At 39.2% G+C, this 15,865-nt stretch overlaps 1 long non-coding RNA gene across 1 annotated transcript; it reads left to right on the top strand.

The window, feature by feature from the left end:
• Positions 1 to 755: 755 nt before the first annotated feature.
• Positions 756 to 12,820, top strand: LOC132404847 (uncharacterized). Its single transcript, XR_009515685.1, has 3 exons — positions 756 to 1,107; positions 1,583 to 1,693; positions 8,541 to 12,820. It is a non-coding gene; the product is annotated as an uncharacterized LOC132404847 (long non-coding RNA).
• Positions 12,821 to 15,865: the final 3,045 nt, after the last annotated feature.

The following is a 15,865-nucleotide window of genomic DNA, read 5'->3' as shown; positions in this document are numbered from 1 at the left end:
ATCAACGCTATTACCTCATCGCACCATCGTACATCCACATTCTTCTCAACTATATTTCTTTAGCTTAATGGTAATTGACAAGTAACTTCATTGCCTGTAAAATTAAATTGCAGTTGTTTTTGCTGGTCCATAGCACCCATGGGTGTTTAATGCTGAGCTGCAAGGTTCCGCTTAGCACTAAAACAGTGCCTTACAACACAATGGAGCAGGTACCCATGAGTAAACACTACTTTGTTCATTCAGGGAACATTCCGTTCCCTATCTTCTTTCAGTACTCATTCCAAACATTGTACATCATGAAAGATTGTGTTTAGCAGGAACAGGTATCTTGATGTGAAGCCATGAAACTTCAGAGAGTATGGAATTAATAATGAGGACTCGTAGATTGTTCCACCTGACAGCATATTCATATGGCTCCAACTCTGGCAGAGCTCTCCTGTAGACAAGACAAAACATACCAAGGATTGATGAAAGATGAGTCACAGCTGCTGGTTAATTGTTATATTCATGAAATTATACCAATGTCAGACTATTGACTCAAAGGGCAATATTCCCACCTTGAGCACCAATTGATGATGAGGAGAAACATACTGGTAGAATGACATGGGATTGTCTAAGTTTTGGTGGTTATTATGCTTAAGTTTTTGCAAATAATTCACCTGATTTTTTTTTTGTAACACTGAACTTTGTAGCAATAATTTAAAACTGGTGGTTTGTTAAATCATTTTGGAATTAACTGTATAATATAGGAGACAGTAAAAAAATAGGTTGCCTTCCATAAAATTCAGAGATGAGTGATTATGCATGTTTAATATTATAGTGATAGCTTACAAATTACTCACTTATTGAATATAGTTGCACAATTTATTATGATCGGAACCTGAATTCAGGATCACTCTTACTCTAATCCCATCATGAGTAGCGTACCATGTCTACAGCTTAACACAAGCATTCCTACAGTCTTACATATTGCAAATGCCCAATTTTGCTGCATGAACTAAAAAGTTAATATGTAATATGCACTGTTAATGATTGCATCAGAGTGTGACATTTTATATTTAATATTGCAGGAGACAACTCATTTGAAAAAGGCAATTTATCTCACAGGTAAGAGCAGTTAGACAAATGCCAGTGGTTTATTTTATGAAAGAATTTCTATCTGTTTCAAAGCAGAACATGTTGGAATAAACTCAACAAGTCAGCCTGTCTCTGAGGAAAGAAGAAAGAAGTTGACATTTCAGATCAAAAATCTTTTTATCTGAATTGTTTTAAAGCAGACATGGCCAGAATCATGGAGCAGGGTGGAATTTTTGACACCAGAGTCTGCAGATGCTGGGATTTGCAGCAAAAAACAAACTACTGGAGGAACTTAAATGGGTCAAGCATCATTTGTGGGAGGGAGGGACACAGGAAGGAATTGTTGGCATTTAAGGTCAATACCCTGATTCAAGACTGAAGTGTTAACCATCTTTCTTTCCCCAGATGCTGTATGACCAGCTGAATATTTCCAGCAATTTTGAATTTATTTTAGTTTCCAACAATTATGTCTTATTCATTGTTACTTACATCTGATTAATTACAGACACATCTAACTAATTGCAACAAGAAGTATAACCAAAAACAATTTGAAATTGATGAATTCCAAACAATTTTCATTGTGATCATGACATGCACCCCATCTTCATCAGTTGTGGTAAGTACGGTCTAGAAATGTTCAATCACATTTTAAATGCACAAAGTTATTTGCCTCATACAGCAAAAAACGCACTATGATATTACCTTCTGCAGGAATTTGCAAGATAGCATTTGATAATATTGAAGCATTGATGAAGTCAAGAATAGAATTGAAAATTCCATAAGGCAGCAAAGCAAATCTATCCACATCCATCCTGCCAGTCTCCCAAATATTAATTTTTATGTAAGGAATGTCCATAGGTCAGCTGTTCATAGCCAGGGAGAGCCTGAAGTGGTATATGGACCACGTACAGATAGATTAGTTAGATTTGCTTGTGCAGGCATGGTGGGCCAAGTGCCTGTTCCTGTGCTGTATTGTTCTTCGTTCTATTCACTCTCCCCACCTGCTCCACAGAGATTTGCAAATCGCGCAATGGAAAGTAACTGATAAGTGTGTACTGTCTGAACCTCTAATTCGGAAACATAGCTGAGTGCTTAATGATCCCTAAATAAGAATTGCTTTGTAAAATAGGTTAAAGTTTCATTTTTTTCATCAGTACTAAATTTAATCCAAGTGCATTCAGTTTACACTAGTTGGAAAGTTTTCTACAGGTAGACATTAATATAATTGCCCAGCACAAATAATCCTTAGTTAAAGGAAAGGAATGTAAAGAAAAAGTAGGTGTGTGATTAGCGGTTCTTTATATAAGATTTCCATGAAAATGTTCCATTTTTGCTTCCTGCCTTCTATTGAAGCAGAAGCTAGATAAGAAATGTGGAAACCAGGCTGGGATACACTTGAAAACCTGCTTCAAATTCACTAAAAGCTGCATTGCATAACTGACTGGGGTAACACTTCTAAATCCAGCTTAGTAAGCCCATCTAATGTTCTTGAGGAAAAGGAGAGTACCTCTGCAATGTCATATCCAAATTGGGTAAAGCAAACAGCATTTAAATATTTCATGGTTTGTTCAAAGTTACTAAACTGCTGAAACACTGTTTGAAAATCAAGTGACAACAGAGGCCATGGCTAGAACAGAGGCCATTTTGAACTTCCCATATTTTTGCTTAGGGTAAAACTAGGAGGCTTTATTGTTCAAAAGGAAATTAGATGATTATTTCAAACTGTGGTTTCAATCTCAACCATCAACAATTTCCTCCCACTTACTTCAAATCAAAGGTGTAGCCTTTGGAACACACGTGGGTCCCACCTATGCCTGCCTTTTCATTGGCAACGTAGACCAGTCCATGTTCCATGCCTACACCGACATCACTCTCCAACTCTTCTATGCTACATTAACAACTGCATTGGTGTGGTTTCCTGCACCCATGCTGAGCTCATCAATTTCATCAGCTTTGTCTCCGACTTCCACCCTGCCTTCAAATTTACTTGGTGCATTTCTGACACCTCTCCCCTTTCTGGATCTTTCCATCTCCATATCTGCAGTCTGATAACTTTTTTAAACCTACTGACTCTTGCAGCTATCTGGACTATACCTCTTTCCACCATCACTTGTAAAAATGCCATCCCCTTTTCTTAGTTCCCCGTCTGCACCACATTTGCCCTCAGGATGAGACTTTACATTCCAGAACAACTGAGGTGTCCTCCTTCTTCCAAGAAAGAGGTTTCCCTTCCCCCACCATCAACACTGCCCTCACCCGCACCTCTTCCATTTCACGCATATGTGCCCTCACCACATCCAACCCCCACCCCACCAAGGATAGGGTTCATCTTGTCCTCACCTACCGCCCCACAAGCCTCTGCATCCAGCACATAATTCTTCATAACTTCTGCCATTTCCAACAGGATCCCACCACCAAGCACATCTTTCCCTCCCACCCCACCCCACTTTCTGCACGGATCACTCTCTACATGACTTCCTTGTCCATTCAGCTCTCCCCACTGATCTCCCTCCTATCACTTATCCTTGCAAGCTGAACAAGTGACAACCTGCCCCTACACCTCCTCCCTCACTACCATTCAGGGCCCCAAGTAGTCCTTCCAGGTGAGGCAACACTTCACCTGTGAGTTTAATGGGGTCAGCTACTGCATCCAGTGCTCCCGGCACTGCCTTCTGTATATCGGTTAGATCTGAAATAGATCTTCCCATCCCCATTCCGACATGTCAGTCCATGGTCTATAGTGGTGATGAGGCCACACTCAGGTTGGGGGAGCAACACCTCAAATTCCATCTAGGTAGCCTCCAACCTGATGGCATGAACATCGATTTCTCAAACTTCTGGTAATTGCCACAACCCCACCACCACCTTCACCATTTCCCCATTCCTGTTTCCCCATCCCATCTTCACTTTTAACCTGCCCATCACCTCCCTCTGGTGCCCCTTCCCCTTCCCTTTCTTCCATGGTCTTCTGTCCTCTTCATTCCAGCTCTTTATTTCACCCCCTCTCCCTCACCCAGTTACTTCTTACTCCCCTCCTTCTTGTTCTGACTTCTCCGTTTCCTTTCCAGTCCTGATGAAGGGTCTCTGCCTGAAATGTTGACTGTTTACTCTTTTGCATAGATGCTGCCAGGCCTGCTGAGTTGCTTCAGCATTTTGTGTGCGTTGCTTTGGATTCCAGCATCTGCAGATTTCCTCTTGTTCGCAGTTTAATTCTTCGTATTTTTCCAAGCTGATGCATTAGTGTGTCCTGCACAACTGTTTATTCACAGATGGTTGTACACAAGGTGGCTTGCACCTCTAAACATTCAATTGGTGATAGACAATTGCAGAATTTAACTAAACTAGATTGCACTTTAATTTAACTAAAGTGTAGAAGAGAGTGGATATGGGACTGATGGAAAACAATGCTGGAGAGATAATAATGGAGGACAAAGAAATGGCAGTTGAACTAATTAAGTATTTTGCATCAGTCATCACGGTTGAAGACACTAGCACTATGGTGGAAAATCCCAGGCACGAAGTGAGTGAAGGTACCATTACTAGGAAGAAGATTCTTAGGAAACTGCAAGGACTGAAGGTAGATAAGTTAACTGGACCAGATGGTGTGCACCTTGGGGGTCTGAAAGAGGTGGCTGAAGAGATTGTGCAGGCATTAGCAATGATCTTTCAAGAATCACTAGAGTCTGGAATGATTCTGAAAGCCTGGAAAATTGCAAATGTCACTCCACTGTTCAAGAAGAGGGAGAGGTAAAAGAAAGGAAATTATAGGACAGTTAGTCTGACCTCAGTGGTTGGGAAGGTGTTGGAGTCGTTTGTTAAGGATGTGGTTTCGGAGTACTTGGAGGCACATGATAAAATAGTCTGTAGTCAGTATGGTTTCCTCAAGGAATATTCTTGCCTGACAAATATGTTGGAATTCTTTGAAGAAATAACAAGCAAGAGAGATAAAGGAGAATCAGCTGATGTTATGTACTTGGATTTTCAGAAGGCCTTTAACAAGGTGCCACACATAAGGCTGTTTAACAAGCTATGAGCCCATGGTATTACAGGAAAGATTCTAGCATGGATAAAGTGGTGGCTGATTGGCAGGAGGGAAGGAGTAGGAATAAGGGGAGCCTTTTCTGTTTGGTTGCCAGAGACTAATGGTGTTCCACAGGGGTCTGTTTTGGGATTGATTCTTTTTAAGTTATATGTCAATGATTTGGATGATGAGATTGATGGCTTTGTAGCAAAGTTTGCAGACTATACGAAGATAGAAAGAGGGGCAAGCAGTTTTGAGGAAGTGTAGAGACTATAGAAAGACTTAGATTAGGAGAACAGACAAAGAAGTGGCAGATGGAATATAGTGTCGGGAAATGTATGGCAACGCACTTTGGTAGAAGAAATGAAAGGGTTGACTATTTTCTAAATGGAGAGACAATACAAAAACTGAGGCACAAAGAGACTTGGGAGTCCTTGTGCAAGATTCCCACAAGGTTAATTTGCAGTTTGAATCTGTGGTGAGGAAGGCAAATGCAATGTTAGCATTCATTTCAAGAGGACTGGAATATAAAAGCAAGGATGTAACATTGAGACTTTATGAAGCACTGGTGAGGCCTCACGGAGTATTGTGAGCAGTTTTAGGCCCTCTGTCTTAGAAAGGATGTGCTGAAACTGGAGACGATTCAAGGGAGGTTCATAAAAATAAGTCCAGATTTGAACTGTTTGTCATATGAAGAGTCTCTGGGTCTGTGTTCACTGAAATTCAGAAGAACTAGGGGTTACCTCATTAAAACCTACTGAATAGTGAAAGACCTTGATAGAATGGAATGCTTCTATGTTGGGAGTCTCTAAGACCAGAGGACACAGCCTCAGAATAGAAGGGCGACCTTTTAGAATAGAGATGAAGAGTTATTTCTTTAGGCAGAGAGTGGTGAATCTGTGGAATTCTTTGCCACAGGCAGCTGCAGGGGTCAAGTCTTTATGTATATTTAAGGCAGAGGTTGATAGATTCTTGGTTGGTCAGTACATGAAGGGATACAGAGGGAGGGAGGGAGGAGACTGGGGCTGAGAGGAAAAACGGATCAGCCATGATGAAATAGCAGAGCAGACATGATGGGCCAAACAGCCTAATTCTGCTCCTATGTCTTATGGACTTACGGTCTAAACAACCACACATCTGATGTAAAAAAAAATCAGCTGCCTGATTTTTGAAGTCTGAGACGAAGGTTTATTACTATTGTTCATTCTTGACCTTTGTTATCACCCCACATCACTAAGTAAAATAAAAATAAAATCACAATATTTAAAAAATCTTTTCCAAATGTACTTTGCATTTCCTTTTTTCATTGACACTAGGATTTAGATTCCACAGCATTATAAGAGTTCACAATACACTTTGCAGAAGTGCAATTGGAAATGGCTCTGCAATATTAAGAGGGGAGGTGGACATGAAAGTCCTCATCACCACTTTGTCCCACGTGGCTAGAGATAAAATGTGTTGGGAAGAATTTTGTTGTTATGCTTGACTTCCAGCAAGTATTATAAAATTTAGTTGTTAGACTGAGAATTCATATATCCTATTAATTAATCCGTATAAATTAATTTTTAATTGAGAAGTTCAGATATTGGTCTTCTGTAATTATTATGAGGATGAATATAGTTATAGTCTTGCCTGAGGCCTTTCCACAAATTCAGCCTCTCTGTCTGAGAAAGGGAAAAATCTCAATATCAATCCTCATATTTAAGTTATTTTAATCCTTGGAGTAATGATTTCCTCCTACAGAATATTGAGAAGACCAAAACTATTACTTCAAATCCACTCAACAAATTTAATTCCCTAGCAATTCCCTCTCTCTGGCAATTGTCTGAGCTCATTCAGACTTATCGCCATCTTTATTTTTTTCAGAACTCTGAAATGAGCTCCTGCACATTCTCAAGATCACCGAAATGTCACCTGACTCCATCCTGCTTCAGCTAATCTGCTGTGGAAACTTTTATCCATATCCGTATCATCTCTTGATTCCAAAGCTCCAGCACTCTACTCTCCTTCCCAGTGAACTTCAGGCATCCAAAGTTCTGCCACTTAAGTTCTATTCATCATTAATCAAAAAGCAGATGGTAGAGTTCTGAAATAAAACATATAATACTGTAACCACTTGGCAGGTTAGGCAGCTTCCATGGAGAGAGAAATAAACTTAACATTTCAAGCTGATAATAATATTCATCAGCTGGAGCACTATCACTTTCTTTCTCCATTGCTGCTGCCTGACTTGCTGAGTTTTTAGATTTAATCACTATGTTCCATTCATCCAAATACCTGCGCTCACACCAAACATACACTTTACTATTTAGTATGCCTCAGTTTTAAAATGCATGTCTGTTTTAAATCATTAATCTTTACTATACAAGTTTCTCCCAGACTTACGATTTCCAGATATATATAACCTCCAGCAATATCAGTCATCGTCCTCATTTCATTTGTTTCACCATTGGAAACCAGAATTTCTCAGCCAAGGCCTTAAAATTTGCAATTCTTCCATAAGCCTATCCAGATCTTTAACTTTCATTTCTACTTTACTGCAGTGAAAGCACATGAATTTTCACCCAGCTGGTCTACACCAGGCCTTATCTGTACACAAGTCCTCCCTACTGTCATTAATGGAAGAGAGTATAGGATTGGAGGCTCAATGAGGACCCAAACTGGATTCAATTTTGTCCATAAGTCCTTTAAATACACTAGCGAGCTCTTCTAAATAGTTTCAGAAACTTGGTCTTCCAGGAGTTTCACAAATCAATCACGAAAATAGACAATTTGAGGACCAGTTCAGATAGGGTTTTAAATGAACTCCTTATTCTCCTATCGGAACAAAACCTTGTGCATTTCAGCCAAATATATGTATACCGCACTGAGAAGATGTGTTCTTAAAAAGAATGAGACCTGCATGTATAGGCTTTGGAAAATGAAATCAAGGTATCCAGTTCAACTGTGACAAAGCAAAAATCTCATTAATCACAATAATTCAAGTTGACCAATTGACCAATTGACCAATTGATCATTGACCAATCATTGAAAAAAAGAAGCCAACGTGCATAGGTCAGTAGATAGTTATACTTCCATCAAGTTCAAATTTATTGTCATTCAACTGCACACTGTATGCACAGTGATTATGCAGCAAGTTTGAAGTTAATAACTCATCGGGGTGATTGACAAGTTTGTGGCCTAAGGTAGAAGGAGATGAGTTATTAACTTCAAACTTTCTGCATAATCATACAAAGAGTTGATCTGTATGTGCGTGTAGCGAGAGCTGTATCTCCTTCTACCTTAGGCCACAAATTTATCAATCACCTATGCTGTGGACACTTTCTGGAGGTCCAAGATCCGTATGCTCCACGACCGCTGGACGAAGTGTGTAAATGTAGGAAGGGACTATGTTGAAAAATAGATGTGCTAGGTTTTCTAAAATTGACTCTTTCTACCTTAGGCCACAAACTTATCAATCACCCGTTGTACTGCACAGGACCAAAAGAAGCTGCAGACAGTTGTAAATTTAGTTGGCTCCATTTTGGGTACTAACCTATAAAGTGCCCAGGAAATCTTCAAGGAATGGTGTCTAAGAAAGGCAATGTCCATTATTAAGGACCTCCAGCACCCAGTGCATGCCCTTTTCTTACTGTTACCATCAGGTAGGAGGTACAGAAGCCTGAAGGCACACACTCAGCGATTCAGGAACAGCTTCTTCCCCTCTGCCATCCAATTCCTAAATGGACATTGAACCCTTGGACACTACCTCACTTTTTTAATATATATTATTTCTGCTCTTTTACACAATTTTTAATCTATTCAATATACATATACTGTAATTGATTTAGTATTTGTTTTCCTCTTCTTCCATATTATGTATTGCATTGCATTGCTGCTAAGTTAAAAAATTTCACGTCACATGCTGGTGATAATAAACCTGAATCTGATTCATTTAGTTCTAGGTTACTACTTTCAAGTCGCAGTAACACTGTTAGTTTGAGAGTTTTTAGTTAGTGGCTCTGTTGGCCTCGTGTTTACTATTTTCTTTTGTTCTGTGCACTTCTCATTAAATTTCAGTGAACTGTTCATCCTGCTTCTGAATCTCTCCCTCTGCACTTGGGCCATCACTGAACTCCTGTCAAGTAATCTGGGTGCAATTGAAATCTGAGTGTGAAGAATAATAAATAATTTTTAAGCTACAGTTGAATCAGCAAATGCACTTTTCTGACTAGGTTAGGCTATTAATCTGCTCAGTGCTTAATAACTACTGTCCGGGTACAGATGTCTTAATGTTTCCTCTTCAAGTACAACTAGTCATGTCTTTGTACTAGGAGTAGCAGTGATCTTCTTCACATTTCTAGGGAGAAAGTCATCCCTCCTGTGTTTGACTATCTAGCGAGAATTCCGTACATCCTATCCCCAAAAAGTCCCTGCTGCTTGGAAGTTTCATATTAATCTCAGGACCACTGCATCTGTGGTATGAAGCTATCAATAAGATTTGGGAGGATGAATGATTGGCTGTTTACAGAGTGGGGTATAGAAAGCACATGGTCAGTCATACTAATTTTCTTTCTTAAAAATAAACTTTAAATCATACCTATAATCATCTTCATTGAAGTTGAATCTGCAGTACGTCTTATCCCATTAATTCCTGGTATACACAATAAAAACACAGATTCATTCTCATTATTCACACATTGATGTGTTTCTGGTTCCTAAGGTTGTCATAGCCGGGTGTGGTAGTGGGGATAAGCTCCCACTACCTACAAAGTGCTCCAAATGGTGTGCAACTCTAACAGCCTCTGACAACCAAGTCCAACTCTTGGCCTTCATATGTAGCTTAGCTTCTACACCCAGCGGTACTGTTTCTACTGACAAAAAAAGGAGAAAGGCAGACCACTGGCGCCTCAAAACCAGTTGCTTCAGGCAGGTGAGGCTCGTCAGCCTTGGACGGCAGCCTGCCTAGAAGGAAAACTCTGATTTTAAACCTCCGTTGCCTTATGGCCATACCAACCCATGGGAAAGGCTTTGGGAGTAAATCCCGAGGAAGAAATCCAGAGCAGGGGTCCCTAAGGCAGTTTGGTGTTGTTTACAACTTCACTCTGACGCCCTCTGCGATGATACTGGTGCCAAGCTGTATCAGCACTTGCCCTTCCCTTGGACTACATCAGTGACGTGGAGGGAGGGAACCCGTTGCATGGGCAAAAATGGTTCTTCAAATCTTCCCACCCAGGCTTGTGCCCTGGAGTGGACAAAGTCCACCAGAGACACAAACCCATGATCCCCTGGGATCGACAGCTGCCTACTATGATGTGTTCCTGATTCAAATCAAATAATACTGGTTAAATTGGAGGACAAAGGGCATATTTTACAAACCTATGACAGAGCACAGTATATGATACTTTATCCAATGCTTGGAGTGTGTGAAACACCAAACCAAACACTGTATAAATTGTCTAAAATTATCACACTGGACTATTGAGGTCGGTGACCAGTGCAGTGCCTCAGGGGTCTGTTCTGGGACCCTTACACTTCATGATTTTCATAAATGACCTAGTTGAGGAAGTGGAGGGATGAGTTAGTAAGTTTGCTGATGACACAAAGGTTGGAGGTGTTGTGGATAGTTTGGAGGGCTGTCAGAGGTTACAGCGGGACATTGATAGGATGCAAAACTGGGCTGAGAAGTGGCAGATGGAGTTCAACCCAGATAAGTTTCTAGTGGTTCATTTTGGCAGGTCAAATATGATGGCAGAATATAGTATTAATGGTAAGACTCTTGGCACTGTGGAGGATCAGAGGGATCTTGGGGTCCGAGTGCATGGGACACTCAAAGCAGCTGCCCAGATTGACTCAATGGTTAAGAAGGCATACGGTGTATTGGCCTTCATCAATTGTGGAATTGAATTTAGGAGCCGAGAGATAATGTTGCAGCTATATAGGACCCTGGTCAGACCCCACTTGGAGTACTGTGCTCAGTTCTGGTCACCTCATTACAGGAAGGATGTGAAAGCCATAGAAAGAGTGTGGAGGAGATTTACAAGGATGTTGCCTGGATTGGGGAGCATACCTTATGAGAATAGGTTGAGTGAACTCAGCCTTTTCTCCTTGGAGCGACGGAGGATGAGAGGTGACCTAATTGAGGTGTATAAGATGATGAGAGGCATTGATTGTGTGGATAGTCAGAAGCTTTTTCCCAGGGCTGAAATGGTTGCCACAAGAGGACACAGGTTTAAAGTGCTGGGGAGTAGGTACAGAGGAGATGTCAGGGTTAAGTTTTTTTTACTCAGAGAGTGGCGAGTGAATGGAATGGGCTGCCGGCAACAGTGGTGGAGGCAGATATGATAGGGTCTTTTAAGAGACTTTTGGATAGGTACATGGAGCTTACAAAAATAGAGGTCTACGGGTAAGCCTTGTAATTTCGATGGTAGGGTCATGTTCGGCACAACTTTGTGGGCCGAAGGGCCTGTATTGTGCTGTAGGTTTTCTATGTTTCTAAGTTTCTAAGTCAATGCTTACACAGGAGAAATGAAAATTACAGCCCTGAAACAGATCATGCAACACAAATATTCTGTACTGATGTTTATACTCCATCAGATCTCCATATAATTCACTTGATTTCAGTTTTTCAATGTCTTTTTGATTATCTTTTTAGTCTTCTTTTCATCTGATTTCCTTTTGTATCTATTTGCCTTAATCACTTTGTGCGGTAGTGAGTTCAACAATATTTTCTAAGTATTGTGTGTAATTATGTTTTCCAATAATTCCCCAATTCAGTTTGGGTATTTACAGCTTCTAATTTTAACTGACAGACAGACAAAGATGGGAAAGTAAACACAATTAATTTTTAAGAAAAATTTAGGAACAAGCTCAGCGTGACTGGCCACGAGCTTTCCATCCCCCACTCTGCAAGCAATTTAGTCTTCATCCTTGTAAATCCTCCTGGTAGCCTTCTGCCACCAGCTCTCTTGAGACAAGAGAACTTTGAACGTACAATGCCAGATGAAAACCAAGTTACTGGAAATGGATGAAACACATCTGGTTGCTATTTGTGAGAAAACTGTGACCCTGATTTGGACTGTGATTTTATAAACCTTTGAAATCAAAACCAATGGTCACTTTATTAAGCCTTGCACTATTTAAACCCAAAATGAAATATTAGACTGATTTTAAAACATACTGCACAATTTGAACTAGTCATGTGATGTCTTTTAAAAATGTATTCTAACATTTTTGAACAAAAACATGCAAATAATTTAACTAATATTATTGAGTCTAGATTTCTTCCCAAGTGACAGGCTGAATGGAAATAAAAGCTTGATGCAATTTGTACTGTATATTAATCAGAATTTATGCAACATTTATATTCTTTGTGTTGTCTGTACCTACATGTCTGAGATGCTAGTGCAAACAAGTTTTTCACTGTACTTGTACCTCTCCATACTTGTGCATATGAGAATTTATTTGTTCCCAACCAGGAGGTGGCTGAATTTCAGCAGCCATCCAGTGACAGTGATCTCCTGTAAGTTTAGTATACAGTATGTTTTGGGAGAATATGTCACTGCAGGGTAAATAATAGCGAGAATTTAAGGGGACAAACCAGATAAAATCATTATGGAAACACATTTTAAAATTATTACTTCAAGAAACTGTCAGATATGAGAACTCCAAAGTGTATAGCCAACAAGATATAATGGCTTCTAACTTTACATCTTTAGTGTAAGAGTATGTAGAATTGTTTATGCATTAAGCTGGTGTGTTGGCTATAAAGCCAGCACAAATGGGCTCTTTACAACTATTTGCTCTCTAAATTTTCAGTTGGTTACATATTTATCTTTCTGAGATCTTCATCCCTTAAAGCTTTAATAACACATTTAAAAAAAAAATACGTATCAGTGCCATTTGAGATTTTACAGTCGAAAATCTTAAGATTGCACCAGGTGTCTGATTCATTCAAGCAAATGTGTATGAAATATTCTGATGACTGTGCAAGAAATCTGATGTTGTTCAGCTGACTTCCTGGGAAAGTAGCCAGATATGAAGAGCTATTATAATAAGCAATAGTCTTGACACTAAGTTCTGATGTTCTCAGTCAGGAAAATAAAATAAAAGTCTTCCAAAGGTAACTAGAGATGAGAGTGTAATAGATAAAGGCGCAAAATGGGTGAAATGATAACTCAAGACATTTCCTACATCACTGCATGTTTAGCACCCATAAATCTAGAATATTTATGTAGTCCACAGACCACAATGTATTTCCATTTAAGATTAAATATTCCAGCTACATTAAGTTTACTTCTTCCTGCACTGAGAAAATAAGCTGCAAGGCAAACTAATGGACGTAAAAAACTGACAATTAAAGTTTTTTATCTACATTAAAGGGAATACAATGATAGTATATGCCCCTGAGAGAATGAAGTTGGGGGAATAGTTATGTAGTTCAAATAAATGGAAAAGGAGCTAAATGTGTATTTTGTTTCTGTCTGTATCGTAGATATAGTGAAATTTCCATTAATGATAAAAAACAGTAAAGGAATTACATTTTGACTAGACAAAGTAATGGGCTAAAGGCTGATAAGTAGCCTTTGAACCCAATGAATGTGGACACAGGTTAGAATCCTTCAAATATCCATAGGTTTGGGGTAGATAGTGAAGGACAGGAAAACTGCAAATTATATCTTTATTCAAAAAGAGTCAGAGTCAAAAAGAGGATAGATACTAGACAAACACAAAGAAATCTGCAGATGCTGGAAATTCAAGCAACACACACAAAATGCTGGTGGAACACAGCAGGCCAGGCAGCATATATAGGGAGAAGCGCTATCAACATTTGGGTCTCGGCCCGAAATGTCAACAACGCTTCTCCCTATAGATACTAGACAAACTGGCTTAAGTTATTATTGGAAGAATGTTTGGATTTGTCTATTAACGAGTTAATCACAGACAATGGAAAATCATATTCTAATTAAACAGGGACAAGATGGGCTCATATTTTAAGGGGTTGCAGTATGAAAGTGGGAAGTCATCGCAAACTGTAGAAGACACTTATGAGGTCACATCTAGAGTACTGTGCACAGATTTAGTCTCTTAATTTTAGGAAAGATGTACTATCTTTGCAAGACTGTTTATAGAAGGTACTCAGGATGATCTAATGGGTATGGAGAGATTGTTCAAAAAAACTTCAAAGTTCAAAGTAAGTTTATTGTCAAAATACATACATCAGCAGGTACTACCCTAAGATTAATTTTCTTGTGGCCATTCACAGTAAATACAAAGCAACACAATAGAATCAATTAAAACAGCACTTGACAGAAATATAAAAACAAAGTCAAGAAAAAATGTCAAAACAATGTCAAAAAACAAGAAACTGTGCAAATACAAAAAGAAAAAAACAAAATAATAATAATAATAATAATAATAAATAAACAAACAAGCAATAAATATCGAGAACATGGGGTGAAGAGACCTTGAAGAAGAGTCTATGGGTGTTCAATGTTGGGGTGAGTGTCATCGTTATCCTCTCTGGTTCAAGAGCCTGATGGCTGAGGGGTAGTAATTGTCCCTGAACCTGGTGGTGTGTGTCCTATGGCTCTTATACCTCCTTCCTGGTGTCAGCAACAAGAGAGCAGGGCCTGGTAGTGGGTGTCATTGCCGATGGATGCGGTTTCCCTCAACATTGCTCCGTGTAGATGTGATCAATGGTGGGGAGGGCTTTATCCATGATTAACTATGCTGTGTCCACTACTTTTTGTAACCATTTCCATTCAAAGACATTGGTATTTCCATAACAGCCCATGATGCAACTAGTCAACTGTACATCAAACATCTATAGAAGTTTGACAGTTTTAGATGAAATGCTGAATCTTCATAAACCTCTTATAAAAAAAGTGGAGGTTCTGTCACGCCTTCTTTGTAATGACACCTTAATACTGGACCCATGCTGGAAATGAGAACATCAAGGAATTTTAAATTGCTGGCCCTCTCCACCTTTGATCCACTGATGAAGGCAGCTGCCTATTTGGGACAACTCTTAAAGAACAAAAACTAATTGAGAAAATAGCCTGGATTCCTTTAATTTATTTTGGATCTAATGCTGCTTAACCGGGGCAGGATGCCGTTGCCAAACAGTTTCTAACTAACATCAGACATGTGTGCCAAACAGCAAACTGTGCTTAGAATGAACAGTTTTTAAAATAGCAACAGTTGTGAGCACTTGTGTTCAAAAAGCAGTGATTTTTGACTCTGACAGTTGTTAAGAAATAAGAGTGCAGAATTGTTTTACTCACTGTGGTTTCAAGCATTCAGGCTTGAAAATGACAAAGAATTTGAAGGTATCGACAATCATCTTGAATATTACAACGAAATGAAGATTTGGAGGATGCAATCAATGATAGCATTGTATGAAGGCAGTGAGTTATCTGGACTTGGTGTCTGCACTGATTTTGATCATTTACAATTAATCAAAAGAATGCATACACTGGATGAATTCCTCTGTCATTAACTATTAGGAACTAATACGCTGTTTCATAGTACTATAGTAGCATTGATAGTGGTCTAATTTGTTCTGCATTTCACTTAAATACATAATTTATTACTCAGTTAAACAGTTACAACTTTTAACTATTTCTGTGAAACTTCAAAGGTTCAAAGGGTGAATGTTAATATCAAAGTATGTATGCAGAATACAGTTCTGAAATTTGACTCTTCAGATAGCCATAGAATACAAAAAATCATATAAGTAGTCGAAAGAAAAAGATCAAGCCACACAGCACAAAAAGAAAAAGAAAC

This window comes from Hypanus sabinus, chromosome 14, assembly GCF_030144855.1.
Source record: "Hypanus sabinus isolate sHypSab1 chromosome 14, sHypSab1.hap1, whole genome shotgun sequence".
NCBI classification, from domain to species: domain Eukaryota; kingdom Metazoa; phylum Chordata; class Chondrichthyes; order Myliobatiformes; family Dasyatidae; genus Hypanus; species Hypanus sabinus.
This window is presented reverse-complemented; position numbering and strand designations above follow the sequence as displayed.